A 9,576-nucleotide genomic window follows, 5' to 3' on the forward strand; every position below is an offset into this window, starting at 1 on the left:
GAGACAGGGTCTCCCTGTAGCCCCAGCTGCCCTGGAACTCACTATATAGACCAGGCTGGCCTTGAACTCACAGAGATCCGCCTGCCTCTGCCTCTGCCTCCGGAGTGCTGGGATTAAAAGCGTGCGCCACCACGCCTAGCCTGAAAGACTACTTTTAAAGGAGTGACCCAGCCAGGAATGGTGGCACAAGCCTGTAATCTCATCGCTCAGGAGGCTGAGGCTGGATCATGAGTTCCCAAACCATCCTGGAACTTATTTCTCAAATGAAGAAAACAAGGCTGGCAAGATGGCTCAGTTGGTAGGAGTGCTGGGATTAAAAGCGTGCGCCACCACGCCTAGCCTGAAAGACTACTTTTAAAGGAGTGACCCAGCCAGGAATGGTGGCACAAGCCTGTAATCTCATCGCTCAGGAGGCTGAGGCTGGATCATGAGTTCCCAAACCATCCTGGAACTTATTTCTCAAATGAAGAAAACAAGGCTGGCAAGATGGCTCAGTTGGTAAAGGCACTTGCCACCAACCCTTAGGACCTGAGTTCCTTCCCTGGGAACTGCATAGTGAAAGGAAAGAACGGATTTCTGCAAGTTGTCCTTTGACCTCCATGTGTGCACAGCCATACTCATAGATATACAGACATAAATAGAAAATAATTTTTGAGAAAACAACAAAAACATGTAGTGGCTTTGCTTCAATCATAAAAGATAATAATTTGGCTGGGTGTGGTAGCATAGTCCTGTGATCCTAGCAGTGGGGAGTCTGAGACAGGAGGGTTGCTATGTGTTTGAAGTCAGCCTGGTCTACAGAACAATTTCTAGAATAGTCAGGGCTATACAGTGAGACCCTGTCTCACAAAAAAAAAATTTGTGACTACATAAGTATAAGTCACAAAAGTGTGAAATAGGTGCAGATGTCCTGTGTCCTGTGGTTAAGTGAAGGACCACTGAGCTTGTAAAAGTTAGAACATATTAACCTGAATGTGTCACCTGAATTTACCTAAATTCTTACCTAAAACACTACTGTGTGTCTAAGTCCGAGTGCACATTATAGTGCACACAGAAAGATGTTATGGCAACCACAGCTGGCTGGCTTGGGAATAAAGTAGCCCATGCTTTTTAGAGGGCTGTTGGAATTTTCAAAATATCTGATGTGGCTTTAGGAGTAATAACTGCTCCAAGTGTTAATGTGCCTCATCGTAGTCTTGACATTTGAACAGTGGGATCATGTGTGTGTGTGTGTGTGTGTGTGTTTTTTTTTTTTTAAAGAGATTCAGAATGAGTGAGTGAAAAAGAGTCTCTTAACTGTGTGGGTGCCCTCGGAAGCCAGAAGAGGTATCTGATCCCTTGGGTTCTAGGAACTAAACTTGAACCCTCTGGAAGATCAGGCCGCGGTATTAACTCCTGAGCCATCTCATCTCTCCAGCCCCTTCATATCCTTATATAACATTTAAGACTAAGTAATGTTTAGGGTCACAAAGCTAGTACTTGACAGAGCAGATAGTGCAGGAAGATCAGGGCTCTGACTCCTGGGATGGTCCTATTCCCTTACTGTTGCTGTGGTTTCACAGACCTTTCAAATTGAGTGGATCTGGAATGGACTTAAGAGCCCTCTAATGATTCTGGCATTGGCTAATCTGGTAGCTGTTCTCCTTAAAACTTGCCCAGACTTTCTTAATGAACACACAACCGGACTAATACTCTGTGCCATTACAATCACATCACTTCCTGGGTCTGGGGGCAGTGTAGCTTCTGGTAAAGTGCTTACCTGGCTCTTGCAGGTTTATTTCCTGCCACCCCCTCTGTTTCAGTTACCTGCAGCTTACCCTCAGGCGTAGTCATGGTGGCAGGCTGTACTTCACATTTGAGACCCCATCTTGTCTTGAACCCACTTTTCCAACTTTGTTACTGCAGGACAGCCATTCTACCTCAGTGTATGAGGGTTGTTAGAACTTGTTTCCCTTTCTCTGGCACTGCTACAGGTATTTTTCAGTGATTTCCATGGAGAGCGATGCTCACTAACTTAGTGGCCCCATCAGCAGCTACTTCCACCCACCCTCTGCCCATAATGAGCTCTCTTCCTGATGTTAATGACTCATCTGACATACACCCCTTTTGTTATAGATGTTTGTGGGGTGTCCTGTCTGTAAGTAAACCTTTTGTAGACGGCCTTGTTCATTCAGCCTGTATTTATTGAGTGCCTGCTTTATGGCAGCCACTGATGCAGATGCTAGAGATGCACCCAGGGAAAGCCAAGCAGTGTCTTTTTGTCTGGTATTGCTTATCCTGGATGGTGAGATGGCATCTCATATCTTTAGGGCATTGTTAGGGCCATCACTTGGGATCAGGAAAGTTGATCTGCTGAAAAATGATACATTGTGATGATGATAGACCAACCTATAAGACGCATCAGTTAATCGTTCAGGTCATTTTTCTAAATTTGAGGTGACTTGTGATGAAATCACTTGTGGTAAACTGATCTTGGATTCTTGGAGCTGATTTACCAGAAAACAAGACCAATCAGTGATAAATTCCCCTAATTTGAACCCCCACTGCTTGCTGTTAAGAATATTTAAGTACTTCTAGTTGGTCTTGATGGTATACATGCAACCTTTAGTCCCAGCGCTCAGGAGGCAGAGGCAGGTGGATCTGTCTGAGATCCAGGCTAGCCTGGTCTACACATCCAGTTCCAGGCCAACCAGGCAACAGGGAAACCCTGTCTTAAAAGCAAAACAAAAAGTACATATTTCTGCCAGGCATAATCCCAGCACTGGGGAGGCAGAGGCAGCTCCTGAGTTCAAGACCAGCCAGGGTTACACAGTGAGATGCTGTCTTCGTAGTCGTTGCTGCTGGCCTTAAATTTTCCAGAATTTTTTTTTTAAGATGTATTTAATTCTGGTAAAATATAGCAAACTTTATAACTTTAGCTGTTGAGTGTACCATTCTGTAGGGTCAAGTTAAGTTCACCATTCTACAGTCATCGCTACTATATCCATATCTAGAACTTTGCTTTGCAAAATTGAGACTTCATCCATAAACAGTAGAACCTCATCCTGTCCTGTCCCCTGTGGTGCCCCTACCACCTACTCCCTTGCCATTCTCCAAGTAGAATCATACAATATTTGTCCTTTTGTGAATTTTACTAGCATGGCATTATCAAGGTTCACTTACGTTTCCAATAGTTACATTTTGAAAAGTGAAAATGATTTTAGTGACATTTCTCAGTCCCGTATAGCCAAGCTTTTTATTTCAACATGGTAAAAATGTATGATACTTAAGACGTACTGTGAGTCTTTCATACTAAATCGTGGAAATCCAAAATATATTTATGCTTAAAAGCATATCAATTCATACTAGCCATGTTTCAGATGCTTGATATCAAGCCTTTTGTAGATAGTGTCTATCTTACTGGAAAGCAGAATTCTTTTTAAAAAAAAGATGATATACAGAAGTTTCAAACTACCTTGATTTTTCTTGCAGGAATGAGCACTGAAAATACACAGTTTCTTGTGTTTGTTTTCTTGAGATAAGGTCTCAAGAAAACTGGCCTTGAACTCCTGATCCTCCTGCCTTCACCTGCTGTGGTTAGAAGTGTACCACCAAGGCCAGCCCAGATTCTGTTTGTTGTAAAAAATGTAAAACAATGAGGCTGGAGAGAGAGATGGCTCAGCAGTTAAGAGCACTGACTGCTCTTGGCAGAGGACCTGGGTTCCATTCCCAGCACCCACAAGGTGGCTATGAACCATCCTTAACTCCAGTTCCAGGGGAATCCAAAGCCCTCTTTGACCTCTGCAGCATTGCATGACACGGTGTACTCACATAACATGCAGGCAATACACTCATACACATAAAAGTAATTTTTTAAAAAATGTTAAACAAGACCAAGGTACAGCAGTTGCCTAGTCTTCTCCAGCACCACAAAAAGAATAAACTAATGTGCAATAGAGTCTAAAAGGACTCATACCCTGTATTAACTGCCATCTTGCCTTTGGGTAAAGTTACATAAGATTTTTGCTTTTTATTTGGGGTTGTATTGTATAAAGTATAGGATTCTGTAGTTCTCAAAGTATTCAGAGTTAGGTGCCTACTGTAACAATTGGAGAGCATTTTCCTCCCCCTAAAGAAACCTAGTACCCGTTAGCTATGCTCCCTCCTGCTCTTAGGCTGTCTCAATCTCTGCACTGGATGTGTAGTTTTGCCTGGTCTAGATATTTCATAAGAACAAAGCCAATTAATATGTGACCTTTTGTGGCAGATTTGACTCACTAGCATGTTCACATGTTTAGAAGGACCATCTGTGCTAGAGAGCAGTATCAATGCTTGACTTGGGAAAAGGAGCCCAGCAATACTTGAGAACAGACTAACTTTCCACTAACACCTCTCTGTCCACAAAGGAAAAATGATACCAAAGTCTACATTTCCCAAGCACTATTCAGAAGAACACACTTAGTAACAGATGCTGGCACACACCTGTAATCCCAGCACTTGAGAAGTGGAGGCAGGAGGCTCAGAAGTTCAAGGTCATGCTGTGCAATGTAGTGAGTCTTCAGCCAGGTTTGGTTGGCTACATGAGACCTTATCCCCACCCCAAAAAAAAGGTGCTAATCTTGGTGATAGAGTAGTGTAGAAGACTGACTTTTTTAAGTTAACATGTACTTGGGAAAGGGGGTACAGCTTAATAGTAGAGTGCCTGCCTAGCATATATAAAACAGTAGACTTGATCTCTGTTCTGGGAGGGATCAAGTTCAGAAGGAAAGAAAAACTATCGGGATACCAATGTTGTCCTTTTCATTTTGCAAGATAGTAGTATTATGACTGGGATAAAGAAGAAAACGAGTTGGCTCAGATGGATAAGAAGCTTACACCAAGCCTTGAAGACCTGAGTTAGATTCCCAGGACCAGCGTGGTATGAGAGAACATACTGTAGCAAGTTGTCCTCTGATCTCCACATGTGTCCCACACATAATAAGTGTGATTTTTTTTTTTTTTTTAAAAAAGGCTAGGAGTTGTTGGAACATGCCTTTACCCAGCACTCAGGAGGCAGAGGCAGGCTGATCTCTGAGTTGAGGCCACCTGGGGCTACAGGGAGACCCTCTCAAAAAGACCAAAAAAACTCCTCCAGGGCTGGAGAGATGGATGACTCCGTGGTTAAGAACACTGGTTGTTCTTGCTGGGCATGGTGGCGCACGCCTTTAGTCCCAGCACTTGGGAGGCAGAGGCAGGTGGATCTCTGTGAGTTCAAAGCCAGCCTGGTCTACATAGTTCCAGGACAGCTGGGGCTACAGGGAGACCCTGTCTCAAAAAGACCGAAAAAAAAAAAAACAAAAAAAAAAACACTGGTGGTTCTTGCAGAACACCCAGGTTCAAATCCCAGCCCCCAAATGGCAGCTGGCAAGTTCCAGGGGACCCGACAGCCTCTTCTGACCTCTGCAGGCATTGCACGACACGGGTGCACTTACCTACATGCAGGCAATACACGCATACACATAAAATAATAAAAAATTTTTAAAAGATCCTTCAGATGTGGTCATCTAGAGGCCATAGGCATGAGGCAGCGGTGACAGCACAAGGCTGGCATCCTCAGCTGGGTTCTTGTTCCTCTTCCTGGGTTTGAGGGTCTTTCTGGACAACCTTAGATGCATGCAGATTCTTTTTTTTTTAATGTATGAGTGTATTGCCTGCATGTATGTGAATGTACCTGTGCCCTGCAATGCTGCGGATGTGTGAAGGTTCTTAATCTCTGTCACCACCTTCACTGACATGGCTGAGCTTTTCTGTTGAGAGCCATTCCAACTGTGGGTATTGATAACTCTGGCACAGCACCTTCAAGTGTATAGTTGTGATGTGCTGCTGTCTATTCAGTCACTTGAGAGCTGCTGTGGAGGGAGGGAGCATCTGAAGGAGCCTGTGTCCTAGGCCTGGAGTGTGGCCTGAGGCCCTGTCCCACTTCAGGGAAGCAAACTGCTGCTTCACCTCAGCTGATGTTTGCAAAATGGAAAAGATGTACATAAGGCAACCATTGAATCATTTCAGTAATTTTTAAAATGTTTTTTCCTAAAAGATTTCAATTAATACAGGCAATGTGGAAAACGATTCTCAATCTCGTGCCTTCCCTCAGGCCTGTTCTTGTTCATTTTGAAGACTGTCTGTGCCCCTACAATTGAGAAGTCACTGAAAGACCAGATTGTTTTTAGATTAAATACAGAATGTAAGCCTGGGCTTGTAACTTGGTGGTGGAGCCCCTGTCTCTCTGACAGATTTTTACCCCTGATAACCATTGAGTAAATAGATTTTTTATGCAGGGGGGGTGGGGTGGGGGATTTTCCTCAACAGTTAAATCGGTTAATACTAAAATTAGCAGAAGTACTTTTTTATGTATGAATGTATTGCCGGCATATGTGTAAGTACACCCATGTCGTGCAGTGCCCTCGGAGGTCAAAAGAGGGCATTGGATCCCCTAAAACTGGAGTTTCAGACGGTTGTTAGCTGCCATGTTGGGTGCTAGGAATCGAACCCAGGTCCTCTGTGAGAGCAGCCAGTGCTCTTAACCACTAGGCCATCTCTCCAGCCCCCTTTTTTACGTTTTGTTTCATTGTGTAGCCTGAGCTGTCCTCAATATCTCCTGATTTTTAGGATTACAGGCATGTACCACTATACTTAGGAGCCCATGTTTTGTTTTGTTTTGTTGGGTTTTTCTTTAGTTGATTGTGACATGTGATGTGGCTGCCACCAACATACATGTATATCACCGGAGCATTACTTTAAATAGGAGCATTAATTTAAAAAATAATGTCCAAGGCCAGGTGAGGTGGCACACACGTTTAGTCCCAGTACTCAGGAGGTAGAGACAGGCGGATCTCATGAGTTCAAGGCCAGCCTGGTCTACATAGTGAGTTCCAGGACAGCTGGGGCTACAGGGAGACCCTGTCTCGAAAAAAAAAAAAAAAAAAAAAAAAAAAAAGTACCAAAGCTGGGTATGGTGGCACATGGCTTTAATCCCAGCACTTGGCAGATCTCTGAGATCAAGGCCAGCCTGGTCCATATGGCAATTTCCAGACCAACTGGGGCTACATGGAGACCCTGTCTAAAAAAAACAAAACAAAATTGAAATGAAATGTCCAGAATTAGTGTGCCTCACTGTCTCATCCAAAGTAACCAGTTTGTCCCAGGCAACCAGGGAGCTTGACAAACTGGAGCCCATCCACTGGAAAATGTCTTACAAGGTCACAGGTCACTAAGGGGTGGGAAAAAGAACTGAGCATAGTTAGTAGAGGGAAGAAAATGACTTGAATTTGAAACTCTGTGGTGTGACTAAGTAATTAGACTTTTTTTTTTTTTTTTTTGGTCTTTTTGAGACAGGGTCTCCCTGTAGCCACAGCTGTCCTGGAAGTCATTATGTAGACCAGGCTGGCCTTGAACTCACAGAGATCCGCCTGCCTCTGCCTCCCAAGTGCTGGGATTAAAGGCGTGCACCACCACGCCTGGCCTGTAATTAGACTTTTAAGAGCTAAAATCTGAGCCTTGTGGTAGGTTGCAAAGCACATAAGCTTGTAAAGGGAGCCATCACTGTGAACTTGCTCCGTAGTGCTCTGTGGTCCCTCACTGGAAGTAATTGGTCAGAGAAGCTGTCTTACAAGCAGGGTTCATTGTTTATTGTAAGTTCAAAAAAGATCTTCAAGTTTTTATGTGATGTGCTGTATTTAGATGAGTATCGTTTTTACCTTTCATTACTGTCTATTCAATTTTAAAAACTGCAAAGGAAGCTGGGCATGGTGGTGCATGCCTTCAATCCCAACACGCAGGAAGCAGAGGTCCAAGGCCAGCTGGGGCTATGGAGAGCAAAAAGAAAACTAAAGGAATTGAGTAATTGACATCGTTTAAAAAATGTGGAAAGAAAGGAGGCTAGAGAGGTGGCTCAGCGGTTAAGAGCACTTGCTTTTCCAGAGGATCTGAATTTGATTCCCAGCACCCATGCAAATTCTAGGGGATCTAATGCCCCCTCTGGCCTCTGGGTACACCTACACACACCCACAAATTCTTAAAACATGAAGAAAATGAGTTTGTGTGTAGGGCACTGTATATAGTAATTTAGTGAATTAATTGGGTACCGTTTGTTAATTCTGGCCTATAATATGGATTATGTGGTAAAGTCAAGTGAAGTTAGTAATTACAAGTAGAAGAAAACAAACCAGTGATATTTCTTGTTTATGACCACGGTGCATGTGTGACATCTTTAGGGAGATGGTGTGTCTTCCCACGTGCAGGTCCTAGGAATTGAACTCCATCAGGTTTTGAGGCAATGGCTTTAATGCACTGAACTGGCTCACTTGGCCCTAAACTTCATTTTCTCCTGTCTTAGTGCATGATTTTATCTGCTGGACCTGAACCTTCTGCCCCTGGATAGTCAGAATTAACTACTCTGGTGATTGGAATTGGGAGGAAAGGGAAAGAAGAGACATTACGGCTCTCCTTTGTGGAGGATTTAAACATAGAGCTTAGTGGTACCTTTAAAAATAATAATGAAGCTAGGCGTGGTGGCGCACACCTTTAATCCCAGCGCTCAGGAGGCAAAGGCAGGTGGATCTCTGTGAGTTCCAGGACAGCTGGGGCTGGGCTATAGGGGAGACCCTGTCTCAAAAAGACCAAAAAAAGAAATAATAACGAGGCTGCTGGGACGTGGTGGTGCACACTTTTAATCCCAGTACTTGGGAGACAGAGGCAGGCAAATCTCTTTGAGATTGAGGTCAGCCTGTACTACATAGTGAGTTCCAGGCCAGTTGTGGCTACAAGGAGACCTTGTCTCAAAAGACCAAAAAAAAAAATGGCCATGCATGCTCACTGCTTCAGATGGGGAGCCTAGAAGAGTCAGGAAAGATGGAGGCTAAAGAGTTTTACATTGTATTATGACTGTACTTTTTTAATCCCCTCCACCCCAGCTATCCCCCTTATCCTCCTCCCACTCCCATCCCACCCCATTCCCACAAAACAACTCCTCGTGTGCCTGTCACTGCATTGAGTTGGGGTTTTTTGCATGGGCACAGGTAGGAATTATTTACTTGGGCAAGAGCAAACTTTCCAGCAGCATGCCTTTCTGGGACTAGTAAGAGTGCGGGTGCAGCACACGTGGAGATTGGATGACAACCCTTAGGGAGTGGTTCGCTTCTTCCACTTTCGGTTCCAGGGATCAAATTTGGATCCTCAGGCTTGCACAGCAAGTGTTTTTACTTGCTGAACCATCTCACTGGCCCTCTGTGGCCATACTTTGACTCAGTGGTTTTGTTTTGTTTTTGAGACGGGTCTCTTATGGCCGCCAACTTGATAATTAGCTTAGGCTGGCCTTGATCTCCTGATCCTCCTGTCTTCAGAGTGCTTGGATTAATGGGCATGCATCACCACTTGTGGTCAACTAAATGAGCAGCTCCTAAATGTTACAGATCTGTTTTCCAGGGGGAGGAAACACGTTATCACAGGCAGCAGTGAAGTAACTGATACTTTGTGTTCATGAGATTTTTGGGGGGTGGGGGGAGGTCTCCTTTTAGCCCCAGCTGTCCTGGAACTCACTATGTAGACCAAGCTGGCCTTGAA

General features: G+C 44.2%; 1 protein-coding gene across 5 annotated transcripts in view; it reads left to right on the top strand.

Moving 5' to 3' along the window:
* Adnp (activity dependent neuroprotector homeobox) overlaps window positions 1–9,576 on the top strand; it is a 29,622-nt gene that overhangs the window by 7,011 nt on the left and 13,035 nt on the right. The window lies entirely within an intron of this gene.

The sequence above is a fragment of the Nannospalax galili genome, unplaced genomic scaffold (genome assembly GCF_000622305.1).
Source record: "Nannospalax galili isolate Female #2095 unplaced genomic scaffold, S.galili_v1.0 scaffold596, whole genome shotgun sequence".
Classification (NCBI taxonomy): domain Eukaryota; kingdom Metazoa; phylum Chordata; class Mammalia; order Rodentia; family Spalacidae; genus Nannospalax; species Nannospalax galili.